Here is an 8,330-nt window from a genome sequence, read left to right as displayed (position 1 = left end):
TACGACTTATGACTGTACATATTATGTTCCTAAATTGCATGTGAATATAAAGAATATTATCGATAATGCATGTGTGAAAATATTTTTTACTTGAGTTACTTATGACAAATAAGGAACAGTTAGAGTACAAAATTTCAAGGAGCAACAGATGACAAAGAGACACTCGATGAAAGCTTCAATCTTAATCTCATATTAAAAAAATAGAGAATTATGGGTGTTTTTGTCTAACAAAATGCCTCACAAGAACAATATTCCAAATCCTAATACTATGGAACATGACACATCCCGTCCTATTCCTGACCCAAGTGTTTCTCTTAAAACTACCAAATCTAGACACTCTATCACATCTAGTTCTTCACAAAAGGAATCAGTTGCAAATTCAAACCAATAGCTAGGACTGATGTGTCTCTGTTATATATAATTGATGATTTCAGCAGAAATTATCAGGATTTTATATCAGAACTTATACTAGCATTTACTGAAGAGTGACGTCATCATTATTTATATCAGTACTTGATGATCAGCAGATTATGTCATCAGGATTTGTCACTTCAGCAGATATTCAATATGGAAAAGGAAATCTAGATTTCAAGGCGGTGAAGGACTTTATCTCGAAAGCAATCAAACATGGATACGGAATAGGTTTCCTTATTGTAATAGAATAGGATTCCTTATTTGATTGTGTAGCTGTGCTCTATATAAAGCACATATTAGGTTCATGCTATATAATTGCGACATTATTATATCTTTTGCATAACCTAGAAGCTCTCAAGGATATATGTTCATCCTTTCGAGAGAGTACGTTTATAATCAGTTTTTATCTGTTAATATAAAAACTGTTGATTCTGTTGAAGCTTTGTCAAATTGATTGAATAAACTGTATTCACCCCCCTCTACAGTTGATTACGGGCCTAAAAATTGGTATCAGAGCTTGTTGTTAACATATAAACAGTTTAACATCTGAAAATCAATCTACAATTTTAGACAAAGAAGCAGAACCACAGAATCCAAAACTACCACCCCCAACCACATCATAGATTAGCAGCAACATGAGTAGGTATGAAGAAATCAAGGTGCCAATCCTGAAGATACATGAATATCCAATCTTGAAAGTCTGGATAGCCATGTGTTTGGAAGCCATAGATGCTGAATATCTCAACAGGATTTATGATGGTCCTCATAAACTAATGAAGGTAGCTGAATCTGTTGTACGAGAACCAGAAAAGATGGTTGACAAAGAAAGGAAGGACTACACTCCTGAAGATCTTTCATCTATTATGAAGGATGCTAAGGTCAGACACATCTTGCACAACAGTCTTGATAGTGTTATGTCCAATAGGGTTATTGGATGTAAGACAATAAAAGATATATGGGATGCTTTAGAGGTAAAGTGTCAAGGTACAACTGCTATCAAGAAGAACATGAGGACAATACTTACTCAAGAATATGAACACTTTGACTCAAGAGACAATGAGTCCTTAAATGAGATCTATGATAGATTTCAGAAGCTTCTGAAAGACTTTTCTCTTGTCAACAAGGAGTATGATTTGGAGGACTCAAACTTGAAGTTCTTACTTGCTCTCCAGGAAAAGTGGGACTTTAAGGTCACATCAATAAGAGATAACTATGAACTTAATACAACATCTCTAGATGAGATCTATGGAATACTGAAAACTCATGAACTAGAGATGGAGCAAAGGAGCAAGAGCAAAGGATCTAAATCTAGACTATTAGCACTCAAAATTGAAGAGAAGCTATTAGGGAGAAAACACGCGCTAATATTTATGCAAGTATACGCGTTCGCAAGTAGTATAAAATATAAATCAGATTCGTTCCCATAGAGACGGGTTTAGGTTAAGTTCAATTTATGCACCTATGCAATAATGTATGGTTATTGCTCAATGCTAAGACAAATAACAAATTGCATTTTTATTAAACAAAGAATTTATACTAAATAACATTAACTAAGAGAATTGAGGTTGAATTACTATATATGACAAACATGGGATTCTAACTTCATTACAACTTCATTCAAAGTCATTGTTCTTATCCTTAGCATGTGATGGTGATGACACTAATCAGATAACACGAAACTAGTAAACGCCAACTTCCATTGTATGAATACCCTACTACCAAGCATCCACAAAAGAGATAGAAGTTGAATAGACACCAAATATGCTTAGTCCTTATATATCTATAAGAATTGAAAACATAACGGTTTAATGCGCAAGTTATCTATCGTGATTACATAGGGCAAGTAAGATGGTTAAAATTACCTACAAATCATGCATAACAAATACATGAACCTATGCTAGCATGGCAAGTTCTAAGCCTCTATATTCACTGTCGCTTCAATAGAGATTAACACGCTATCTTATATGTTAGCTACGCACATAAGACGAATAAGCACAACCAATACCAGGATATCAATCAATCACCACACACTAAGGTATCAGAAAAAATTAACTATAGAAATCCATAAGTAAATCCGTTAGAACCCCATGATAACGATTAGCCCATAATAGAACTCATCATCACCATGGGTTCATATGAAAGCATATTAATTACACAACTATATAAGGCTGAAAAAAATACTTAATAAATAGTGAAGTACGTCACAAGAGTATTAAGGTTCAAAGCATAGAGAAAACTAGCATCCACTGTTACAACGAATTAAAAGAATCACGAGATAAACTAATGCTCCCTCTTCTTCATTGTTGTGTGTTAAAACGGTCTTCTAATTCTTCTTTCCTTCGCTCCTGTTTTTAGAAAACGTCTTCCCATAAGGTTTATATAAGAGTCCAGGAGTCACTGCGCCAACCGAAGCCCAAACAGAATTGAAAACAAATAAAACTAGAATCTGAAATTTCGCACGCACATGGTCGAATGCTCCCTCCAAGCGGTCGCCTCCTTGCACGCGGTCGCGTGCTCCTTGCACGCGGTCGCGTGTTACCCTTCTGGAAAATTCTTCATTTTGCTCCTGTTTATGCTGATTTCTTTGCTCATCACCCCCAGACTGCTTCCAAGTACTTCTCTAAGCTTTATTTGATGAAAACCACCTATCTAAGCAAGTTATACCCTGGAATGCAAAAACACTAGAAAATGCGTCAAATAAATAAAATACTTGAGTCCAAGACACCAATTCAAGCTGTTATGAGACGCTCTAAGTGGTATAAAATGCCACTTATCACACCCCCAAACTTGAATCAATGCTTGTCCTCAAACATCACAGACTCAAACTCAGAATAAATCATGCATGAATGCAAATATATGAATGCGGCGATCCCCTCGCAATGACTAAACCAACCAACACATGACATATCAACAAATGCAATTAGGCGACTAAAGATCAATCAAATCACGCAAGCTAACATACAACTAGAAATGTGGTGTATGCGAATGCTTAACAGACAAGCTTCGAAACTAGATCAATCATCATAGCTTAATTATCCTCAAGGCAATCACACGCTTATACGAAGAATATATTCTAGACACAAAATGACTTATAACACTACAAGATTATTGGAGTGTATTACGGATTCATGCTTTTATTCAACACATAAAACAAATGCTTATTTGATCGTGCAATGAGTGAGGTCCACAAAAGACTTATGTAATGGTACCCATTTAGCGAGCGTTTGGTTAGCGGATCCCAAACTATAAAAGCCTTAGGTCACTAGGCACAAAGTCCCCTAAGAACTTAATAACTCGAATACCAAAGAGCCCACTCGTGATCAATTGTCCATTATCCTTCTTCTTCATTGTTGTGTGTTAAAACGGTCTTCTCAATCTTCTTTCCTTCGCTCCTATTTTTAGAAAACGTCTTCCCATAAGGTTTATATAAGAGTCCAGGAGTCACCACGCCAACCGAAGCCCAAACAGAATTGAAAACAAATAAAACCAGAATCTGAAATTCCGCACGCACGTGGTCGCATGCTCCCTCCACATGGTCTCCTGGTGGCACGCGGTCGCGTGCTCCCAGCACGCGGTCGCGTGCTCCCAGCTCGCGGTCGCGTGTTACCCTTCTGGAAAATTCTTCATTTTGCTCGTGTTTGTGCTGATTTCTTTGCTCATCACCCCTAGACTGATTCCAAGTACTTCCTTAAGCTTTATTTGATGAAAACCACCTATCTAAGCAAGTTATACCCTGAAATGCAAAAACACTAGAAAACGCGTCAAATACACAAAATAATTGAGTTTAAGACACCAATTCAAGCTGTTATGAGACGCTCCACTTATCACACCCCCAAACTTGAATCGATGTTTGTCTTCAAGCATCATAGACTCAAACTCAGAATAAATCATGCATGAATGCAAATATATGAATGCGGCGATCCCCTCACGATGTCTAAACTAACCAACACATGACATATCAATAAATGCAATTAGGCGACTAAAGATCAATCAAATCACACAAGCTAACATACAACTAGAAACGTGGTGTGTGCGAATGCTTAACAGATATGCTTCAAAACTAGATCAATCATCATAACTTAATTATCCTAAAGGCAATCACACGCTTATACGAAGAATATATTCTAGACCCAAAATGACTTATAACACTACAAGATTATTGGAGTTTATTACGGATTCATGCTTTTATTCAACACATAAAATAAATGCTTATTTGATCGTGCAATGAGTGAGGTCCACAAAAGACTTGTGAAATGGTACCCATTTAGCGAGCGTTAGGTTAGCGGATCCCAGACTATAAAAGCCTTAGGTCGCTAGGCATAAAGTCCCCTAAGAACTTAATAACTTGAATACCAAAGAGCCCACTCGTGATCAATTGTGCATTAAACCATTTTTTTTTCTTTCTCTTTTTTTTCTCCTTTTTTTTCTTTTTCACACATATATATTTTTTCAATTTCTGAGCAAATGCGTTTCGCTCCATCTTGCTCAACCCTAGCCTACTCGTATACAATATGAGCCGGCTACTAGCCATTTGACGCCTAGCCACAACTAGCAATGAATTCTAATTTTCTATCTCCAATTTTTACCTTTTCATGTCTTTTATCATTAAGAGCCTAGCATGCATTCTAAGTATAAGGAATAGATTAACCTCAAAAACCATCAAACCATGACAATGATCTAGTCCTTAAGCATACTCTAAGACTTAGTGAAATTACAAGTATTTCTAGCATGCATGTCAACCTAACAAGATTCAACATCACTCTAACGCTATCACTACACTCGCATCAATATCACATATTAATCGGTAGAGCAACACAAAGGGATCATGACATATGCATGAAAATACAACTACATGGACTCACATAATAACCCAAACAAAAATGCAAACAAATATGTCCTAAATATACAATCATGCAAAAATATGAATGAACTACAACTAAACATGCAATATGAATCTATATGAATCTATATAGACACACACACACTACTAATCCTTACATTATCACCCCCAAACTTAAAATTTTCAATGTCCTCATTGAAGGTAATAATAAGGATTTCAGGCATACCTAATTAGCGGGAGAATCACCCTCGTCGGGTGGAGGATCAGGTGGCCAATCAACCTCGCCACCAGTGTCTCGAACAACAGTACCAAAAGCGTGTGTCAAATCTTCAGCAAAATATCGGTGGATGACATGCATGGCCTCCATACGCCTAGTCAATCTTCTATATTGTGCATTACCAATACCAGTCCTATCAACTACCTATTGCACATAAGAAGAACCCTCTGTAGGAACGGGAATATCCGTCCATCCACTCTCTACATCATCAAAAATATATCCCAACCCCTTATCATGGGGTGCACCTGAGAATGAATAACTCAAGTGATCTGGCATTCGGTTGAGCTCAAGTGTGGAGGCTTCTTGAATAAATGATTCAAAATGTTCTTGAGAAATTTTTAGCTCTGCTAACCCAAGAGAATCGAATGGCATATCCAACTTCCTCATCCACGGAGGTGCATTCAAATCCTATAATTACTCTGCTCCTTCTTTATCTTCAATAACCGATTCCGCTATTAAGGATCTCTCTAAGGTATCTGACTGTGGCAATTGCTCAGGCTCTGAATTTACTACAGAGTCGACCCACTCTACTTTAAAGCACCCCTCTTTAGTTGTGGGTAACTTTATTTCCTTGAACACATTAAAAGTGACCTTTTGATCATATACCTTCATCGAAAGCTCTCCTTTTTGCACATTGATCATAGTTCAGCCTGTAGCCAAGAATGGTCTTCCCAAGATAATGGGAATCTTCTTATATTCCTTGAAATCAAGAATTACAAAGTCAGCAGGGAAGATGAGTTTATCGACCTTGACCAAGATATCCTCCACTATACCTCATGGATAAGCGATGGAACAATCAGCTAGTTGCAATGACATGTATGTTGGTTTCGGATCAGGAAGACCAAGCTTCTTGAAGATAGATAAGGGCATCATATTAATGCTAGCTCCTAAATCACATAAACACTTGTTGAATGATAAGTTTCCGATGGTGCAAGAAAGAGTGAGGCTTCTAGGATCTTTAAGCTTCGGAGGCAACTTCTGTTGCAGCACAACACTGCATTCCTCCGTTAGAGCAACAGTCTCTAAGTCATCGAGCTTCACTTTCCGAGAGAGAATACCTTTTATAAACCTCGCATAGCTAGGCATCTGTTCAAGAGCTTCAGCGAAAGGTTTGTTGATATGAAGTTTCTTGAACACCTCCAAAAACTTCTCAAACTGCTTATCCAGCTTTTTCTTCAACAGCCTCTTAGGAAAAGGAGGTGGAAGATAGATTTTTTTCTCCCCTATAATACCCTCAGGAGGAGTGTGTTCCACAGTAGTCTTCCTTGGTTCCACATATGCTTCCTTCTGGCACTTCTTCTTCAGCCACAACTGCATTTTTTGAAACTTGAGATTCTTCAGGCTCTTCGTCTTGCTGAATTTGGGGGCTTGCGACCTTTCTAGACCTCAAGGTGATGGCGTTCACCTATTCTTCAACTTCCCTCTTGCCTGGATTTATTTCTGTATCACTAGGAAGCGTTCTTGGTGGTCGATTCAATAAGGCATTAGCAATTTTCCCTATTTGGTTCTCCAGAGTCTTGATAGAAATAGCCTGGCTTCGGCATATAAGAGCCTGGATTTTGCACATAAGCTGCAACTCCTCCAATTCAGATTTTTCATTCGAAGATAGACATGCACCATGAGTTTGTTGTTTTGGTGTAATTTGTTGCTGAAAACCAGGAGGGTTGAATAGCTTATTTCCAAACTGCTGGAACGGCTGTTGGATCATATTCTGATTATTGCTCCAGCTGAAGTTATGATGATTCCAGTTGTCAGGATGATAAGTCTCTGGAAGTAGTTGCTGCGATCTCTGAAAGTTGCTCACAAATGGAGCCGAGTCACTAGATATAGCGCATTGCTCCGTCACATGCGGACCTGCACACAACTCACAAAATCTAATTATCTGCTTAATACCATAGTTAGCCAGAGAATCGATCTTCATAGATAACGCCTTTAGTTGAGCAGTGATAGCCGTAGCTGTATCCACTTCAAGAACTCCTGCTACCTTGCCCTGTGGATATCTCTGGGTTGGATATTGATATTCATTAGCAGCCATCAGTTCAATTACATCATAAGCTTCCTCATAGCTCTTTGCCCATAATGCTCCGCCTGATGCTGCATCGAACATGGGTCTGGACTGTGCTCCCAACCCATTGTAAAAACAATTGATGATCATCTAATAAGGCATTCCATGATGAGGACACTTCCTAAGGATCTCCTTGTAGTGCTTTGAAGCTTCACATAGAGATTCTCCCGTTTGCTGCGCAAATTGAGTAATAGCATTCCTGAGTGCAGCTGTCTTCGCCATAGGGAAGAATTTAGTAAGAAACTTCTGAGCAAGATCTTCCCAAGTAGTAATCGATCCATCTGGTAGAGAGTGTAACCAGCTCTTAGCCTTGTCCCTCAGAGAGAATGGAAACAGTTTTAGCTTCACAGCATCTTCAGAAATACCGTTGAACTTGAAGGTTTCGCAGATCTCAATGAAATCCCTAATGTGCATATTGGGATCTTCAGTTGGAGAACCCCCAAACTGGATTGAATTCTGTACCCATTGAATTATGCCAGGCTTGATCTCAAAGGTATTAGTTGTGATAGCTGGCTGGACAATGCTAGATTGAATGTCATTGATCCTGGGTTGAGAATAATCCATCAAGGCTTTCGTTCGTGCTGCTGGATCTCCCATTGTACTGAGTACCTGAAACACAAACAAATAAACCGTGAGAGTAAAAGAGTCCGAGTCAGTGAACTTTAACGACCACTGATGACAAGCACATAAACTAAAAATTAACACCGAGTCCCCGGCAGCGGCGCCAAAAACTT

At 38.4% G+C, this 8,330-nt stretch overlaps 1 non-coding gene across 1 annotated transcript; it reads left to right on the top strand.

Moving 5' to 3' along the window:
• Positions 1-7,696: 7,696 nt before the first annotated feature.
• Positions 7,697-7,803, top strand: LOC141682092 (small nucleolar RNA R71). The gene has a single exon (XR_012559495.1). It is a non-coding gene; the product is annotated as a small nucleolar RNA R71 (small nucleolar RNA).
• Positions 7,804-8,330: the final 527 nt, after the last annotated feature.

This window comes from Apium graveolens, chromosome 8 (assembly GCF_009905375.1).
Source record: "Apium graveolens cultivar Ventura chromosome 8, ASM990537v1, whole genome shotgun sequence".
Classification (NCBI taxonomy): Eukaryota; Viridiplantae; Streptophyta; class Magnoliopsida; order Apiales; family Apiaceae; genus Apium; species Apium graveolens.
Note: the sequence above shows the minus strand (reverse complement) of the source record. Positions and strands in the feature narration are given on the sequence as shown.